The following is a 16,683-nucleotide window of genomic DNA, read 5'->3' on the forward strand; positions in this document are numbered from 1 at the left end:
CTATAACTCTATTTTCCTTTCACCTAGATACCACAACATGTATAACATGCCTGGCATATTTTTATGTTTTATATATATATATATATATATATATATATATATTCTTCTATGTTTTAACTTTTTTCCTGAATTCGTTTAATTGCACGAGGACAAAACTTACACTTATTAATAACCCATGGTATACCTAGCTTGAAATTTAAAGACATAGTTTCAAACTCTGTAAAATGAGCCCAGAAAGAGCCAAAGTAAAGTTCAGCACCTTGAATATGCACCACTGGGCAAACTAAGTAGACATTACTGTCCTTCAGCTCTAGAATTTCCTTCAAAAATTGTTTTCTGAGTTTCAATATGTGTCATCTAAGAATGATACTGAACATGGAAACAACTTACCCACAGCTACGTTTTTTCGGATGTACATTTTTAAGCTGATTACCTCCTCGTTATTATTAAAAAAGATGTGCACAACTTCCTTCCAAATTGAAATCTACTCATAAATTTTTCCTTCACTTTAAAAGTAGTGAATAACTCTTGCCAGAGTTCAATGATGATTCCAACTAATGATGTGGCAACTAAAAAAGATTTTTGAGGGGATGTAGACCTCTTGTGGGAGAGCCAGAGCTTGAAACTACATCCCATGGTCAGATTGTTTGCTTTACGTTTAATTATTTCACCTTAAGGACTCAGACCTTGGAGAATTCCAAGTGTGTTGTTATAAACAAAAAGAAAAGTAATTAGAGACAAACTCTTCCTCTGTGACTTTGAATATAATTTTTTCCTAATCATTGATATATTGATAGACATGTCTTTCAAAAAAATTTAGAAAGCAAACAACTTATATCTATACAACAATTGTACCTCTGGTAATCTAGGTATAACCAAAAGTATGGCTATGTCTCTAACTGAAAATAACAATAATAAATAAATAAATAAAATAATAATAATAATAAAATAATAAAACTGATCTTTGAAGGACAATACCTCCTGTTTTCTTGTTCTTTTTGTTTCTAGTTTACAGATAAATTACTTTGGCATGTAGGCCAAAACTGAGACCTTTCTGTTTTTTTTGTTTATATATATATTATTTTTTTGGTACTGGTGATTGAACTCAGGACCTTGCACTTGCGAGGCAGGTGGCGGCAACACTGAGCTAAATCCCCGGCCTACGTGAGGACTTTTTGACTTAAAAGCATACCTGCAGCATCTTATTTTTAAAATTACTAATTTTCAATATCACTACATTTCAGTGCTCAGTTCGGGAGTCCCGATTTTCCTGAAGAACGGCACCCAGATTTGGATGAAGTAATTTAGGCCCAAGGTGCTAACTTCTTTTCATCTTCCAAGATAACATTCATATTTTAGTCATCACTTTATAAGCCTTTAAATAAAAATCCAGAGCTGGATATTTGCACAGAGGGAAGGGTGAAGAAGGAGAAGGAGGAGAAGGAAGGGGCAGGGAAGGGGGAAGAGAAGAAAGAGGGAAAGAAAGAGGAAAAGGAAGAGGAAGAGGAGGACAAGAGCTGTTTCAACAATGGAAACTCTTTTTAAAGATTATATATTGTATTTCAGAGAGTAGAAGTTTTCAATTGGAATACTATGCAGATAATCAATGATTTCCTGAATGATTTTGACATTTGTGCTATATCAAAAAAGTCAACACACCATATTAGAGTGATCCGTACACGCCCACGTTTATAACAGCACAATTCATAATAGTTAAATCTTGGGAGCAGCCTATATGCCCATTAACAGATGAATGGAAAAAGAAAATGTGGTATTTATACACCATGGAGTACTACTCTGACACAAAGATGGATAAACTTGAGTCGTTTGCAGGAAAATGGATACACCATGAGACCCTAATGTTATGTGAAATAAATGAAACTCAGAAAGTTAAATATTGCATGGTTTCTCTTGTATGAGAAACCCCAAGTATAAATAAAGAGCAAAATAACAGATAGAAAAGGGGAGGTAGGGAAATAGACGTTTTTCAAAGGGGAAAGGAATCAAGAGGTGGAGGAGAAGGAGTAAGAGGGAAAGGGGATGAAAAAGGAGCTAAGGTGTGTTATGCACAGGCACCAGCTCCTCACAAGGAATTAAATATCACGTGCTACAAAAACATGTTCTAATAGAAATGAAGTCATCGATGCACCCAAAGTCATCTGCACCATCATCTGTGCTATCTTCCAGGGATGCTGGACTCCTGCATTTTACTTCTGGGCCTGGGACCCAGGTTGCATTGGTTTAGTGAAGGGCGCATAGTCCATGCCTACATTCTTTCTTTTTGTGATCTTATGTCCAGGTGCTCTGGCACCGTTATTGAAATGATTCTTTACTATGGCAGAAGGGTTTGACAGAGGAATGCTGTTCAATCCTTGGCAACTAGGAAAGAAAGAAAGAAAGGAAGAGTCCAGAACATGAATGTATGAGAAGTGTCCAGGCTGTGGCCCAGTGACCCCTCTCTCAGGAAGCCCCAACTCCCATCAGCACATTCAGCTACTGAACTCGTCAGTAGAAAATCTATTGATGAATATAGATCATGCCCATGATCCAATCAGCTCCCACATACATGAGGTTTAGGGGGACATTGAAGATCTGGACTCTAAGGGATTGGAAGAAAGCATACTGCTTATCAGGAGCATCTTAATTGAGCAGGGAGAATGGGTGTGAAGAAAGGAGGGAGGCTGGGAGGAATCTGCCCTAGAAAACCTTGACTACCTTTATTTCCCCTGAGCTGCAAACAAGACAATTTGAAGAAAATCCTTTCTTCTTATTTTAGAATATGATTAATTTAAATCACTAAGTCAAATAGGAATGTGAACACGGTGATCTTCTGGTTGTAAGAAAAATGCAACAACAGTCAATCTATCATTTAAAACATTGTTTATTTGTTATTGAACATATGAAATGTATTTTATTTATTTATTTATTTATTTATTTATTTTGGTACTGGGGACTGAACTTGGGACCTTCCGTTTGCGAGGTAGGCAACAGAGCCACTGAGCTAAATCCCCAGCCTGAACATATGAAATTTAGAAGGTTAACAAAAAGGAAATCACATTTTAATTTTTGAGTACATCAATTTTTTGTTTAGTTCTGTTCTTGGTACATTTTAGGTATGCAATTCATTTACATTTATCATTGGGTGTTTGTACCTGTATATGATATATCTTGGTTCTTATTTTTTTTCCCCATTATCTGTATACCCTTCATCCCCTCCGCTCTTCCCTATTTACATAGATTTCATTTCCATTTTTTTCTTTTCTCATAGTTTTTCCTTTCCCTCTTTTCCTTTCCATGTTTTCTTTCTTTTACTTTGTAAATAAGAGTGTCACGCTGTCAATAGTCTTAAATTTATGCTCTATTTTTTTAACATTTTCCCAATTTTCTTTTCTAATAAATCTCATATTTTACATGTATTTCAATGTAGCAATCGATAAAGGTGTTGTGTGAATGATGTATTTTGTTATTTCTATTGTTGCAGAAAATCACTAAAAGGATACAAATTCATGATTTATGTTACTGTTGATATATTTTGGGTAAATTCTCCCAAGTCAAATTTTGTGAAAAAGAGTTTATATGCTTTAGTTCTTTGCACCAAAATCTGTCTTCAGTTTTTTGATAATAAGGAATTAGCTGTCTGTGGAATGAAGACTTCTTTGAAGAATAGTTTGTATTTATTTATTTTACTCATTTTAATGTAATTTTGTATTGTGCACTTTTACTATTATGTATGGATAAAATGTTGATTGTGGCTTTCTTTAGTTCAGGAAATTTTTCGGTTACTATCCATTCAAAAGTTTCTCCTTCATTGTATTCATAATTAACTTTTCTTACTACATTTGAATTATAAGTAAATTCACCAGGCTCTTCAGCACTGACTGTAGAGCTAATTAAATAATGCTGAGTTAGAAGTGGAAAGTATGTAGTGGACAGGAAGGTATTTTCGGCCTCCACCTGGCTCCATACTTGGTGGAGAACTCACTAAGTCAGACTGGGCTCTTCTCCAGACCATTAAGGGATGGGCAGTGTGATAAGTTCTTTTAAAACACTTTCTCATGTCAATATCACATACGTTGGTTTTCAAACATATTAAATCCGCGAATCCTGTGGTAATTCATTCTGCTTCCTGGCTTGGCAGCGATTCTTCCATTTTTTTCAATGAATTTGCATTTGATCTGCTTGAAATTTCATTCTGAGGTCAATTTTATTTCTAAAGGTCCAGAAGGTAGATCTGTGTTAAGCCTCATATTTTCCCATTAAGTTTATCTTCATATTACTGCTGTGGTTATTTCGTCTCACCACTTATCAGGCATTTCTAGTTTACTTCTTGAGTAATATAGTAAAGGTCACATAACTGAAGCCAAATCCCTAGAGAAATAGCTCCGCTGAAATCTCTCACTGCAGCCTCAAGGTCTTTAGATTAGTAATCCTGAATTTTGAGCAGCACATTCCCTCTCAGTTTGAGCTGGAGACAAATATGATCTATCTCATTATTTGATACCAGTGTACATCAGTCTAGCTTCTTAATTTATTCAACTTCATATTTTCATTCATTCAACTTCAAATTTTCCTTAAAATTTGATCCTTTCCACATATACCAATGTGGCCCTAAAAAACATAGCTCAGCCTTTCAGCCAACAGTGTCAGTGGAAATGCAGCTATGGGCTCTTTAGGATTCCGGCTTATTGCCATTTGTGCCCTATTGTAGCTTTATTTGACATAAATAGATATATTTTTCTATAACCTGTATCTGATTGCTACTTCTCCATTACATAAGCATAATAATATGAATCTCAGAAAAAATGCAGCAAAGTTGACAACTGACATAGTCAGTGTGAAATTATTTTTTTGTTGTCTTGGGAATATTTTTCAAGTTTTATTTTTTATCAGTACATGTTCGTAGTGCATAATGATCATCTTCCTCATGGGAAGTTGCTACACAAGCATAACACATCTTAATGTTTTAAATCTCTTCCCTTTCCCCCACCCCTACCTTATCTCCCTTCCCATTTGCAAAACTATTGAAGGCAACTAAAATGTTAACTGAGGATGTGACCCCTGTTAACACAGCCATCATTCAGAAGGCAAAGAACAGGTCAAAGCCTCCCTTTTTCGAATTACACATTTAGATATCTGGGTTATTTTCAAAACTGTTTGTTAAAAAGTAAACCGCGTGAGTCAAGATCTCTCATCTGGACCTCAGTCACAAAGTGTGGAATGTTAAGCTTTTGAGGACGGGATCCATGTTTCTAGTCATCTATTTTAACTTTCAGGAATTATCCTACTTTTATCCCTAAAAGTGGTCCCCAGGACCACTTTGCTCCAAGAGACTGCTGATACTTGCTGTAGGTGTTTGACGCTCTCATTAGGATTTTGTTTTATTTTACTTTTTTAGTAGTCTACTGATGACTTCTTGGTGGGAATTACCCAATGCACATAATACCAAAAGCCACAGGGCTTGATATTGTTTAAATATTGACTTGCAATTTTCCTGTTAGCAAAATGCCACTTTTTTCAAATTTGGCAATATGATTCACACAAATAAGATCATTCAACTCTTTTATGCACTAAGCATGTAATAAATATTAGTAGGAGCCTTATAATTAACTAATTTCTGTAGACAAAATAATTTTTAACCTTGAAGATACATTATGTATTAATTTAATATTATAATTATAATAAAATATATGTTTCAAATACAAAATTTGGAAAAAATATGCAAAGTAATCTTTGACATTATTATCAAATATAAACACATGCTATTATTTCTCCTTTTTAAAATTTTTTTAATTTTTATTTTTTTTTAGTTCTTTTATTGGTACATTTTAGGTATACAATTCATTTACATTTATCATTGGGTGTTTGTACCTGTACATGATATATCTTGGTTATTATTTTTTTTTCCCATTACCTGTGCACACTTCACCCCCTCCACCCTTCCCTATTTACATAGATTTCATTTCCATTTTTTTTCTTTTCTTATAGTTTTTCCTTTCCCTCTTTTCCTTTCCCCTTCCCCTCCCTTTACTCCTTCGTCTTTGGACCTTTTTTCCTATTTCAAATAATCAATAATTCATTTTAATCATTTTAACCCTTGTTTACACTATCAGTTTCTCACACCAGTGAAACTATTTGGTATTTACACATGTGTGTCCTATTTATTTCACTTAAAACTATGGCCTCAATATGCATCCATTTAGCTATAAATGACTCTAGTTTTTTGTTCTTTATGGCTGAGTAGTACTCTATTTTATAAAAAACCCCACATTTTCTTTATCCAGTTTCCAGTTGATGGGCACTTGGGCTGTTTCCAAGATTTAGCTATTACAAACTGTGCCGCTATGAACATGGGTGCACATATATCACTGTGGTATGATTCTTTTAATTCTTTTGGGAAGATACCCAGCAGGGGAATAGCTGGGTCAAATGGGACCTCTAGTCCTAGTTCTTTGAGGTATCTCCATACTGACTTCCACAGTGGATGCACCAGTGTGCACTCCCACCAACAATGGAGAAGGGTTCCTTTCTCCCCACAACCTCACCAGCATTTGTTATTGGTTGATTTCTTGATAGCAGCCATTCTTTCTGAGGTGAGGTGGAATCTCAGGGTTGTTTTCATCTGCATCTCTTGAATGACTAGTGATGTTGAACATTTTTCCTTAAATTTGTTTGCTGTTTTTACTTCCTTGTCTGAGAAATGTCTGTTCATTTCAGATGCCCATTTTTGAATTGGGTCTTTGAATTTTGGGGGTTTGATTTTTTTCAATTCTTTGTATATTCTAGATAGTAGTCCTTTGAGGTACAGCTGCTAAAAGTTTTTTCCCATATTGTAGGTTGTCTGTTAGCTCTGTTAGTGGTTTCTTTTGCAGTGCAGAAGCTTTTTAATAAGATGAGATCCCAGTTGTTGATTCTTTCTGCTAGTTCCCATGCTGCTGAGGTTTTGTTCATGAAGTCTTTTCCTATGCCAATGTCTTCAAGAGTTCTACCTAACTTCCAGCAAGTTTAGTGTTTCTGTCTTAATATGAATATCTTTAATCCACTTTGATCTTAGTTTAGTGCATGGTGATAGGTATGGGTCTAGTTTTAATCTTTGGCAGGTTGAAATCCAGTTTTTCCAACACCATTTATTAAATAGGCTATCTTTCCTCCAATGAGGGTGGTTGGCTCCTTTGTCAAAGATGAGGTAGCTGAGTATGTCTGGGGTTGTTTCTACATCTTCTAATCTATTCCACTGATCCTCAGGTAGGTTCCTGTGCCAGTATCATGCTGATTTTATCACAGTAGCTTTTTAGTATAGTTTCAAGTTTGGGATTGTGATACCCCCAGCCATGTCTCTGCTGCTTAGAATTGCTTTAGCTATTCTAGGTCTCTTATGGTTCCAAATGAATTTTTGGATTGTTTTCTCTAGTTCTGTGAAGTATATTGTTGGAATTTCAATTGGCATTACATTAAATCTATATAGTAGTTTTGGAAGTACGGCCATTTTCACTATATTGGTTCTTCCTACCCAGGAGCAAGGGATGTCTTTCTATTGTCTTGTATCCTCTTCCATCTCTTTTTTCAGAGTGCTATAGTTTTCAGTGTAGAGGTCTTTTGCTTCCTTTGTTAGATTGATTCCTAGATATTTCATTTTTTTGGATGCTATTGTAAAAGGAATTGTTTCCCTAATTTCTCTCTCAGTGAGTCTGTTATTTTTGTACAAGAAGGCTATTGTTTTTTGAGTGTTGACCTTGTATCCAGCTACTCTACTGAATCTGTCAATTAAGTCTAGAAGTCTTTTGGCAGAGTTTTTTGGGTCTTCTATGTAAAGTATCATATCATCAGCAAATAATGACAGTTTAACTTCTTCCCTTCCTATCTTTATTCCTTTTATTTCTTTCTCTTTTCTAATTGCTGTGGCTAATGTTTCCAGAACTATATTGAATAGGAGTGGTGATAGTGGGCATCCTTGTCTTGTTCCTGATTTTAGCGTGAAAGTTTTCAGTTTTTGACCATTTAATATGATGTTGGCTGTTGGTTTTTCATAGATAGCCTTAATCAGGTTAAGATAAAGACCTGCTATTCCAATTTTCTGTAGGGTTTTTATCATGAACGGGTGCTGGATTTTGTCGAATGATTTTTCTGCATCTATTGAGATGATCATATGGTTTTGTCCCTCTGTTAATATAGTGTATTACTTTTATTGATTTATGAATGTTGAACCATCCTTGGATCCCTGGGATAAATCTGACTTGGTCAGGGTATATAATTTTCTTGATGACCCTCTGTGTTCTGTTTGCTAGGATCTTGTTGAGGATTTTTGCATCTATGTTCATTGGGAGATTGGCCTGTAGTTCTCTTTTTGGGTTGGGTCTTTCCCTGGTTTTAGAATCAAAGTCACACTTGCTTCCAGGAATGAATTTGGAAGTCTTGCTTCTCTTTCAATTTCCTTGATGAGTTAAAAGAGTAATGGCAATAGTCCTTCTTTAAATGTCTTGTAAAATTCAGCAGTGACGCCTTCTGGACCTGGGCTTTTCTTTGTTGGTAAATATTTTATTACATTTTCAATTTCACTCATTGTAATTGAGGTGTTTAGAATTTCAATATCTTCTTCATTTAACTTTGGCAATTCGTATGTATCTAGGAATCTGCCCATTTCTTCTGTGTTTTCCATCTTATTGGAGTAGAGGTTCTTGAAGTAAGTATTGATGATCCTCTGGATTTCTGTTGAATCTGTAGTGACTTCACCTTTTTCATTCTTAATTGCATGTATTTGTGCCTTTTCTTTCCTTTTTTGGATAAGCTTGGCTAAAGGTTTATCGATTTTATTTATTCTTCCAAAAAACAACCTCTTCAATTCATTGATTTTTTGTATTGTTCTCTTGGTCTCCATTGCATTGATTTCTGCCCTAATCTTTATAATTTCCTCTCTTGTATGAGCTTTGGGTTTGTTATGCTCTTCTTTTTCTAGGAGCTTGAGGTTGTGTATTAGGTTATTCATCTGAGTTTTGTCTGTCTTCCTAATATGGGCATTCACTGCTATGAATTTCTCACATAGAACTGCTTCAATTGTGTCCCATAGATTCCTGTATGTTGTACTGACATTTTCATTTACTTGTAGAAACTGTTTAATTTCATCTTTAATTACTTCTGTGACCCTTTTGTTCAAGTGGGTGTTATTCAGTTTCCATGTGTTTGTTGGGGTTTTGTGGTTTTTTATGTTATTGATCTCCAGTTTTATTGCACTATGGTCTGATAATATACAGGGGGTAACTTCAATTCTTTTACATTTACTTAGACATGTCCTATGAGCTAGCATGTGGTCTATTCTGGAGAATTACCTGTGTGTAGCCGAAAAGAATGTATATTCTGATTTTGTGGGGTGGAAAACTCTGTAAACATATATTAAGTCCATTTGTTCAATAGCTTGGTTCAGTTCTAGAATTTCCTTGTTAACTTTTTGTCTAGATGATCTGTCTATTTGTGATAGTGGGGTATTGAGGTCCTCCACTACAATTGTGTTAGTGTTTATTTGGTTTTTCATGTCTATTAACATTTATTTTGTATAGTTGGGGGCATTTGTATTTGGTGCATATATATTTAGGATTGTCATCTCTTCCTCTTGGATTGTTCCCTTCACAGGGATGTAGTGACCATCTTTGTCTCTCTTAATTCATTTTGGATTGAAATCTACTTTGTCTGCAAATAAGATTGCTACCTCTGCTTTCTTCTGGGTTCCTGTGGCATGGAGAACTCTTTTCCATCCTTTTACTTTCAGTCTATGAGTTTCTTTTTGAGTTAGGTGTGTTTCCTGTAAGAGCATATTGTTGCGTTTTCCTTTTTAATCCATTCTGTCAGTCTATTTCTTTTGATTGGTGAATTGAGTCCATTAACATTGAGTGTTATGATTGATAGATATTGATTTATCCTTGTCATGATGGTTTACTTTTGTTGGCTCTTTTATTTCTTATTTTTCCTCCTTTCCCTTTAGTGTCTTACCTTGCCTGGTGGCTTCCTTCTGTTGGGCCTCATGGAGTTGTGACCTTCATTGCTTTTTTCTAGGATATTGTTTAGAATTGCTTGTAGTGCTGGTTTGGTGTTCATGAAATTTCTCAGGTGTTCTTTGTCGTGGAAGTATCTAATTTCCCCATCGATTTTGAAAGATAATTTTGTAGGATACAACAGTCTAGGTTGGAATTTATTTTCTTTTAGGGCTTGAAATACTTCACTCCATGCTCTCCTTGATTTGAGGGTTTGTGTTGAGAAGTCTGCTGTGATTCTGATGGGCTTTCCTTTGTAGGTGATTTGTTTCTTTTCTCTAACTGTTTGTAGGATTTTGTTTTTCTGTTGTGTTTCTGGGATCTTGACTATTATATATTTTTGATCATGGCTAGTTGGAGTTCTATATGCCTCACTTATCAGTATGTCGAATTCTCTACCTCTGTCTGGGAAGTTTTCTACTATTACTTCTGTGAACAGTTTTTTTATGTTAATTGTGCTTTCTCCTGTTTTTTCATGGACTCCTATCAGTCTTATGTTAGTCTTCTTTGCATTGTCTACCAGTTGTTGAATTGATATCTCATGGTCCCTTACTATTTTTTAGAAATCTTTATTTTCATGGTCTCTAACCACGATCCTGTCTTCTATATCTGATATTCTATCTTCGGATTCCCTTAATCTGCTGTGGATACTTTCAATGGAGTTTTTGATCTCATGAATAGCTGTTTGAATCTGTTTCATGGATTCCATTTCTTTCTTATGTTGGGTGATCATGATTTCCATTTCTTTCTTATGCTGGGTATTCATGGCTTCCAGCATGTTTCTGAGCTCATCTATTTTTTTGTTTCTGTTCTAGATCCTCTAATCATGTCTTTCACTCTGCTCACCATCTTTGTAGATATCTGGGAGATTATTTCTGCTTTGAATTTTTCTAGAGCCTCATTCATCTGTTTTGTTACTTCCTGTGCTATCAGTTCAGGGTATCCAGGTGGTTGGTTATGGGACTTTTCCATCTCATTTCCCCCAGGATTTACCCTTGGTGGAGTGGAAGTCTGAGATTGTGCCTTGCTTAAATGTCTTCTTATTTTTGTTTTTGGTACTGTCCTTGGTTTAACTCCTGGGTTGATAGTTTGAAATTGCTTATTGTAGATATCTTTGTTGCTTGTAATTAGAACCCTTATGGAATGATTGCTTCTCAGAGGTGTCTTCCAGATATAGCTGGTCTTTAAGTTTTGAATCTCTAATGACTCTGAGTCTATCTCATTTTCCTTATACTATGAAGGTTCACTGACTAGATCAATACTAACATCTTAGCCCAAATGATACAATCTGCAACACCATTGCATCAAGTACATCTTCAAAAATGACATTTTGTGGTAGTTATTAATCTATCACCTTTATCTGTGTGAATTAAATGAAGATCGAGGACCAATCCAACATATAGTGAATAAACTCCTCAATATAACAACTTTACCCTTTGGGATGGGGAGTTAGAAGGGGTTGGGGAGGGAGGGATATATGGGAGGAAGGATGGGGAAGGTTAGCAGTGTGGTCAGAGGACACAGGTGAGAAGGAAAACGAGAATAATAGGAAAATAAAGAAGAACTCCAAATGAGGACCAAAACAGGGACAAAAAGGGAAGATGAACAATGTTGGAGAGAAAGAGAGTGTAAGAGAGAGAGAAAGGGAAGAGAGAAGAAAGAAGAAAAACAAAGAAAAAAAGGAGAGAAAAACAAATATTTGCAAAGAGTAGGGGAAAAAATTAAAGATAAGAGGAGCAAAAGAAAAGAAAAGAGAAAGAAAACAAACTAATAATACTAATTTTGGGAATAAAGAATAACCATGAAGATGAAGGGCATCTTTCAGGGTATGTCTCTGCGGTCACAACAACGTGGATTGCAGTGTGCAGATATAAGTCAATGAGTCTCAGCAAGCTAGTCACAGACCCATGAGATTCAGGCAGATTTCTGGCTCCAAGTCCCACGTTGACCTCCCTGTCCTCCTGTAGGGTTGAACTCTGCAGAGTTGTACTGCAGGTTCCGGCTGCCCTTCCCCTGATGATAGTCCCAATCCTGATGGGAGGTGAAGATGACTCCAGCTTACCCAGTACAGTGTTCTGGTGGTCCGGTGTCTGCATCTTTGTAGTGTGGAACCAGGTGGCTGTACAGAGGAGTGGGATGGGGGTGGGGGGTGTCCAGTGGATTGCTGCTGGGGTGCGGGCTGATTTGGCATGTTCCGCATGACTCACGACGTTGCCACTTCATCCGCAGACCTGCCTGTCTGCAGCAGGCTGATTCAGCACATTCTGCATGACTCCCAACATTGCTAAGGTGTCCTATTTCTCCTTTTAAAAATTAGATATTTACAGAAGAGTTACTGTAACAGCTCATGATACTTTTACTAAATTTTTAGTAATATATTCTATTTTTATTGTATCAGAAACAGGAACATTAAAAAAGACCAATGTTGAGAATTCAATGTAGTAAAAAGTAAATGAAAATATTCCTGCAAAAAATATAGTAGTATTAACATTTGATGTTTATTTTGCATTAGTTTATGTATATCTATCAAAAACTACACCCACATGTTATTTATCCATCCTCTCATTGATGAAGTACAAAATGTAGATTTTTCATTGAATATTTCCCAACCCCCATATATAAATTTTATCATCTCTTCCTGTCTCTGAAAACAAACTTATAATACCCATAATAGTGACTGAAAAAATCAAACATCAAAGTCAAAATAATACAGACATTATTAAAATAAAAATCAGCACATACATTTTCACCATAGTTTCAGAATCATGTGCAGAGAATGGATGGATATACACAGATATAACAGAAATGACAGAGCCACAGCTCCCAGATCCCCAGAGGACAGAACAGGTAAGTTTTCTGGTCCATGACAGAGTTACAGTTCAAAGACACACAGTAAAATGAACAAAATAAATCTGAAAAATGTTATTAAAATTTAGGGGCAATGGATCAACATGAGGAAGGACAGAAAATGATGCTATAAGAATTTCTAATTGATAACAAGATTTATTTTTAAAATATAATAAGAATACTACATGGCAGCAGCAATACTTGAGTGAAAAACAACAGCGTTGTGAACCTGTGTGAGCTGCAATGAGCAATGGGGTCCACGTCCTCCCCATCTGCTTACACCTGTAACCCATGCACACCTCGCTTTGGAAAGGTGTAGTTCTTCACTTGTGGATGAGGACCTCAGCCCTGTTACATGGTCAGGGTTTCGCTAGGTGAAGAACAAGTACGTCAGTTCTTAGGTTTTGGGGTGTGAGACCTCAAACATTTTCACTTGGCCTATTTGTTTTGTGACATTTCCACAGACTAGAGGGCCAAAGAATATAAAGATGATAAATGCTATTTGAGGAGATCCATGCTGACAGAAGTGTGTTACTAAGCAAAACTTTCCTAGACTGCACAGCCTGAAGTGGCACTGCCTTAGCTGAAGTGTAGGGGTTCGTAGGAGCAAAGATGATGAATATCTATATGGGGACTTATGTCATAAAGTTGGCATTTAAAACCAATAAGGTGAGAAAGGAATCTTTTTTTTTTTCAGTTAGCAACAGGAGACAATGAAATTTCCAAATTCTGTAAGAAGTTAGGGTAAAATAAATCATTTCTTCTCCTTTGTTCAGTAAGTGAGTGGATATAGATGGCATCACTGATAAGAAATTTGTGTGAAAGATATGATTACTATATGAGTCTGTGAGCTAATGTAAACTTTAATAACTTTGGTCATGCATGTCTCAGTAATGAATGGAGTATTAGAATTAAATTGAACTTTTTTCTTGATATCAACATTATCTTAGCATATTTTATGGGACTGCAAGCAATGCATTACATTCAGGCTCAAAAAACAAAAACAGTAAAATATATAGACAGTAGCTAATATTTTCACTTCTATTTGTTTAAAGTCAGACTATATTCTTCGAGATATAAACTCAGGCTTTTCAATTTACTAAAAACAGGTTTGGAGAAAGAGAAAGTTGTCCTTTATAGAAATGGCAAGTAAAGATGTGAGACATGAGGAGCTAAGTCTGGGTCCAGGAAGGCTCCACTCCTATGTGTCTGCATTAATTTATTAAGCACAACTTAAGCCATCATAACCCAAGTCCTTGGTTCTCAATTTAGATTGGTGCCTCCTCATTCTGACCTCCATATTTCCCACTGGGAAACCTCTTCAGATAAAGTGCATAGGCAAGTAGTGTATTTGGATTAAACCAGAAAACACTGTAAGACATTGCCAACATTAAACAGCTTTTGTTTAATTGTGATTGAAAGTATAGTCATATATGACTTCAAAACTAAAGTATCATAAATATTTATTAAACATGGATATAATTAAGACATAAATGTTTATTTATTTGAATTGTATTGAGTGAGGATACAACTTGGATATGATTATCTTCCTGACTGTGTCTTTCACATCCTCATTCCTGGGACTGTAATGAGGGGGTTCAGCATGGGGACCAGGACTGTATACAGGGCACTGAACACTTTGACCAGCAGCCAGGAGCTCTGGGAGTTGGGCACAAAGTAGAGGAGGAGGAGGATGCCATGGAAGATGCTGATGGTGGTCAGGTAGGAGGTGCAAGTGGAGAAGGCTTTTTGAAGTCCACCCTTGGAGGGCATCCTGATGATAGTCACCACGATGACCACATAGGAGGCGAGGGTGATCAGGAGGCTGTAGGCCTCATTCAGTATAGAAATTATTAAACACATCATCTGGCTGAAGGAGGGGTCGGAGCCAGACACAGCCAGGACAGCGGAGTACTCACAGCTGAAGTGGTTGATGATGCTAGACTCGCAGTAGGACAGCTGCACAAGGGAATACGTGATTGTCATGGAGCAGAGTGCACCCTACGTGTAAGTTCCTGCCACCTCGAGAGCACAGAGCTTAGGAAACATCGCCACTGTGTAGAGCAGGGGGTTACAGACAGCCATGAACCGGTCAGAGGCCATCACTGCCAACATGAGCATCTCCGCGATCACAGAGGCATGGCCAAAAAAAAACCTGTGGCCTGCACTCTCTGAAGGGGATTGTTCTCTCCTCCACAACCAGGATCTCTAAGAGTTTGGGTGTAAACACACTGGAATAACAAGTATCAGAAAAGGAAAGATGGCTAAGGAAAAAGTACATGGGCATGTGAAGTTTGGGATTGAGTTTCCTGACCACAATTATGCTGAGTTCCCCAGCAGAGTGACCTTGTAGATAGTCAGGGACACCAGGAAGAGGGCGCCTGGAGCTGGAGTAATCTGAGAACCCCACCAGGAAGAACAAGGGCACAGAGCTCTGATTTCCCTGTTCATGTGCCATGACTCTGCATTTACTAAGGAAGAATGAAGATGATGTTGCACCTTGTTATGTGGAAGAACTCAGGCAGGGCTCAATAGAATCCACAGAGATGCTTACTTTCTAGTCACTTGTGTTCTGGTTCACTCTAGACTCTTGCGTAGCCACTTGCCGACCCGTAAGTACAATTAACTGTGTCCTTCAGTTCTCTGGGCTTTTCTTATCTGGAATAAAACAGTAGTGCTTGTTAATACTGCTAATATGTGTCAATTATATATAAGTATATCTGATACAGAGTACCTCCTAGTAAAATATATGACAGAAATGGAGACAGCAAATCAGACAGTTATTGCCCAGGTCATAGTAGTCATATGATCATGTCAGAGGTGTCCTTGAGAATATTAAATACTTTTAATTTGCAAATAAACATAAAATTATAAAAACTCCGGGTGGGAAGTATGTATTGTCAAGCATAATGTTCTTTATTGATTCATTGGAATTTTACCTATTCTAATGTACACCATATTATCAAGGTCTCAAACATCCCCTTAAAGAGAACTTTTAACTAGTCTCATCAAAAATTTGACTTAATATTGTGTTGTTAAAATTACATCCCCCTATATCATTATGTTTAATGTTCATAGACTTGAAATCATATGATGTTATATGCTGAGGAACATTTTGGAGACAAATGTTCTCAACAGTGAAGTTTGGACCTAAAATTTTGTCTTGAGTCACATCTTATGTTTAACTACCTAATTTGACACAGGGTCTCACTCCGTCTCCAGAGTGTCCAGGCTGGGCTTGAACTTGCAGTCTGCTCATGAAATCTGCCCCTCCTAAATCCAGACACCAATCTTCACACTGCACTTGTGTTCAGGCACCCATGTTATTTCTATTGTGACACACTGGGCCAGTTCAGATTTCTAAGGTCACATCTGCTGCTACTGAATGGAAGCCCGCTGACCTGTGTCATTAAAAGTCCTGCAGGTTGACTTAGAGACAGAATTCCTGAGGTAGTAAGAGCAAACATCCTCGGTGAAACTAAATTATCTTTCTGAAGAGCTGGTGAATAAGACCAATAAAGAAATGGCACAACTTAAAAGCAGAGAATTCCTCAATGGTTTTATGTCTTGTGTTTCATTTTCATGAGCAATAATTGTACAACCAGTGTTTTACACCTTAGACCTCCTTTTCTCACATCTAAAAGCTTTCTTTTTGAAACTTATCACTGAAAGAAGCAACACTAATCATAGTATTCAATTGTATATTTAAACATGTATTTTAAGGTGTCCTTTATTAGTGTTGACTTTTTATCATTTGGTTCTTAATTGTAGTGTTTCTTGTTTTGTTTCAAAGAAAAATAAAAAGACTGACTCACTT

At 36.6% G+C, this 16,683-nt stretch overlaps 1 pseudogene; it reads right to left on the reverse strand.

Moving 5' to 3' along the window:
• Positions 1-14,367: 14,367 nt before the first annotated feature.
• Positions 14,368-15,324, reverse strand: LOC106008692 (olfactory receptor 1165-like; annotated as a pseudogene).
• Positions 15,325-16,683: the final 1,359 nt, after the last annotated feature.

This window comes from Heterocephalus glaber, unplaced genomic scaffold, assembly GCF_053883595.1.
Source record: "Heterocephalus glaber isolate CG9 unplaced genomic scaffold, H.glaber_assembly_v1.0 deba00001805, whole genome shotgun sequence".
Lineage (NCBI taxonomy): Eukaryota > Metazoa > Chordata > Mammalia > Rodentia > Bathyergidae > Heterocephalus > Heterocephalus glaber.